This window comes from Bidens hawaiensis, unplaced genomic scaffold (genome assembly GCF_021521415.1).
Source record: "Bidens hawaiensis isolate Kalapana, Puna unplaced genomic scaffold, B.hawaiensis_p1.1 tig00006845_1, whole genome shotgun sequence".
Classification (NCBI taxonomy): Eukaryota; Viridiplantae; Streptophyta; class Magnoliopsida; order Asterales; family Asteraceae; genus Bidens; species Bidens hawaiensis.
This window is the reverse complement of record NW_027491467.1, coordinates 977,275-981,221: the sequence shown is the minus strand read 5'-3', so window position 1 is coordinate 981,221 and position 3,947 is coordinate 977,275. Positions and strand designations below refer to the sequence as shown.

The 3,947-nt window shown below is 37.4% G+C and overlaps 1 pseudogene; it reads left to right on the top strand.

Moving 5' to 3' along the window:
• The first annotated feature begins 1,455 nt into the window (after positions 1-1,455).
• On the top strand, positions 1,456-2,980 carry LOC143633690 (protein PIN-LIKES 2-like; annotated as a pseudogene).
• Positions 2,981-3,947: the final 967 nt, after the last annotated feature.

Genomic DNA, 3,947 nt, shown 5'->3' with positions numbered 1-3,947 from the left:
GAAACTGTTTTTTTAAAAAAAGGACTATTAGGTTGATATTTCCTTTCCGTTTTCATATTATCGCCTTTTCAAATAAAGAAAAGAAAGTTTAGGTAAAGTATTACTATTATGGTAAAAATGTTTATGGTTGCTATTAGATAGTTACCATCAACCATCCAAGAACCTAATCCTATTAAAACCGGCACAATTATTGTTATTCCCTAGTATTTGATACGCAAATAATTACCTTCTTTTCAAATTTAAGCCCATGAAATTATTATTATTCTATCCTCTAGGAATTTATTTATTCTTCAACAAATAACATGTACCTAACCTATTTCAATCATTGCTTTTGTTATTTTGTCAAATAGCCGGCTTACCCCAAAGATATCTTTACAATGACAAATGACATACTTTAAATAACATACATCTGCCATCCATATATCACTAATAAGAAAAGTCAAAAATTAAATACTTGACGTAAACTTCAAAACAAAATATATCAAAGACTTATTAAATTTCCAACACAATACGAAACAATAAGGTTTTAGTCTTTTAGCAATATATAAGTTATTTGAAAATATGTCATGCTTAGGTTAACTTATTTAATTAGACTGATCGTATTTTGAATAGCTTGCTTAACCCACTTAGTTAAACAGGTGGATCAGCTCATCACTTTTATCCACTTAAACTATTTTTAAAGTCCATCAACTTGATCGGTGTGTTTGCAACTTAAATACTACCGACAACATGTTTGTCATATTTAGAAAAATTTAGATAAATGGATTAAATAAATCGACTGCGAATTACATGATTTAAAACGCATGGGCTATGGTTGTTATGCTTGAATGAGTAGTGTTAAAATCGAATAATTCAGCCCATCCACTAGAGGTGAAAATCCAAACCAATTAACCAAAATCGGAATCATACCGAAACCTATTAATAAGTTAATTTCAATAAGTTAATAATGTTAACCTATCATTAACCAAACCAAACTGGTCACATAATTTAAAGATTTCCACTCAAAAATCGATTAGAAACTAAGACCGATTATTCAGATTAACCGGTTTTAACCATCCGACAAAATACCGGTTTGATAATTAATAACCAAAAGCCCAAAAACGATTTAACTGATATTCATAACTATACCATACACCCAACGTAATAAATATCTTTATGATTCACCCTAGACAAAGATGGATGGTGACATGACACTTGTTAAATCAAAAAATGTATCATTAAAAAGGACATCTTTCTACACATATACCTCCAACCTAAACCCCAAACCCACCTCTACACGGTTTGTTTGGCCCCCTACTTGTCTTCTTCCCAATCCATCACTCTCACACCCCCCATAAATTATTACTATTATATTTATATCCAATTGACTTGTTAGAGCCTTGTGGCATCAATAATTTCTCCACAACCAATAATAATAATAATAATAATCTCCACCTGCAAATCCCATGTGTTCTCTGCAACATATCTTTATTCTTTCATGTTCTATGATCCCAATAACTAGTTAAATATTCAATCTTTGAATCTTACATCTCACTTTGTGATGGGCTTGTTTGATTCAGATGTTCAGTTTGGTCAACAAAAACTCATACATGCTGTTGTTCCATTACTGAAGCTACTATGTCTTACTGTTATCGGTATTCTTCTCGCACACCCACGAACACAAATCGTCCCAAAATCGACTTTCAAGCTTCTTAGCAAGCTTGTCTTTGCTTTGTTCCTGCCTTGCACAATCTTTATCCATCTGGGTCAATCAGTTTCCGTACAGAATCTAGCTTTATGGTGGTTTATACCGGTAAACGTCATAATCAGTACGGTAATCGGTTGTCTTTTGGGGTTGTTAGTGGCGGTTATTTGCCGCCCGCCACCCGAGTTTTTCCGATTCACCGTTATTGTCACGGGGTTCGGGAACACGGGTAATCTTATTTTAGCAATTGTCGGTTCGGTTTGTCATAACGGTGACACGTCGTTTGGTCCCGCTGTCATACAGCCGGGACCGCTTACGTGTCACTAGCCCAATGGGTGTCTGTCCTTTTAGTTTATACTTTGGTTTACCATATGATGGAGCCCCCAATGGAATATTATGAGGTTGTTGAAGAGGATGTGGGTGAGATTGAGGTTGTTCACGAGAATTTACCCGTGAACGACCTCAGCAGGCCACTTCTGCATGAAGCAGAGTGGCCTGGGATGGATGATAAAGAGACTGTACATTGCAAAACCCCGTTTATTGCACGGGTTTTTGCGAATGTGTCAGACTTTTCAGAGTCTTCTTTTCAAGACCCTGATTTGTTGCAAGACGGGCATGAGCGCCCGCAAAGCCCTAAATCGATTAGGTGTTTAGCCGAGCCGAGGATGGTTAGGAAGATAAGAATTGTAGCCGAGCAGACCCCTGTCCGGCATATTCTTCAACCGCCAACTATTGCGACTCTTTTGGCTTTAATAATCGGAATGGTCCCGATTTTGAAGTCTATTGTGTACGGTGATGACGCGCCACTGGCATTCTTGACCGATAGTCTAGACATAGTGGCTGGAGCCATGGTGCCTTCGGTTATGCTGGTTCTTGGAGGTATGATAGCCGAGGGTCCTAACGAGTCTAGGCTCGGGATGAGGACCACAATCGGGATTCTAGTCGCGAGGCTATTGGTACTTCCGATGCTAGGGATCATGGTCGTGATGTTAGCTGATAAAATGAACTTGTTGATTCAAGGCGATCGAATGTTTCAGTTTGTGCTTTTGTTGCAATACACTACACCTAGCGCGATCTTGTTTGGGGCTATCGCTAGTTTGAGGGGATACGCGGTTAGTGAAGCCTCGGCGCTCTTGTTCTGGCAGCACATTGGGGCGCTATTTTCGCTTTCGATGTATTCGATAATATACTTCAAGTTGTTGCTTATGTATGTATGATTCATGATTTGGACACATTAAAATTGTTGTTAATTTTTCATTAGAAATGTTGCATTGGTGAAATTGTACACATTGCATTGCATTGCATTGCATTGCATTGCATTGCATTGGTAGGTAGGTAGGGGTACACTTGCACTATTGTGGATCTGGGAATGTTGTACTGGAGGTGTATATCATGCATCGTTCACTTGTACACTGCTGTGATTCTAAAGAAAAACTTTAGAATTGTTTGCATGTGCAAAAAGCATTTCTAACATATATTTATGTTCAGTATATCTGTGTCATTTTAAGCTTAATTTACATATAATTTGGTTGTGAATTTCATCCTTTTACAGTTTACTATCTCCAGACATATAGTACTGCCTACAAATGTTTAATAAAGAATTTGTAGTCCTCTTTGTTTCTGGCTCATATGTTCTTCCACGAGACGGAATTTTTGTTCTCGGTTGAGTCTTCGAGTTATATGGCTAAAATCCATCCGACGCTATCTTCATGAGTTACTCGTCCCTATACGGTTGTTGTTTTTGTTTCTGGTTCTTATTGTGAATCGGATGAAGCCATACGCAGGCTTGAATTAGATGTCCTTGATTTTTTTAGGTGGTTCGGTGTTCGTAGGGACACTCGTGTCATTTGGAGGAACCATCTCTTATAATATATCACGACATCTACCATGTTATATGCTCTTAAACACTAGATCACTTAACAGACACCTTTACAACCAACATTAAATTAAATTTCAATTTGTGGATGTGTGTCTTGGATCGTCCCAACTCCCAAGTGCTTGATCGATCATCATCCACATTCTTGTCCGTGAACATTAATCAGACAACATCAATTCCTCACAAGTCATGCTCAAGAGCTTATATAGATTTAATTTTATTATAATCTTCAATATCAACTTTGCTAAACGGAATTTATATATTTGCTTGTTACTCAATATTTCATCGTTACACCAATTTTCTTCCTTCCTTAACCGCCCCCCGCTTTTCTCGACTCCTTGCAAAAGAGTCAAAGAGTCCTTATACAAGTTATACTCGTGAATTTCT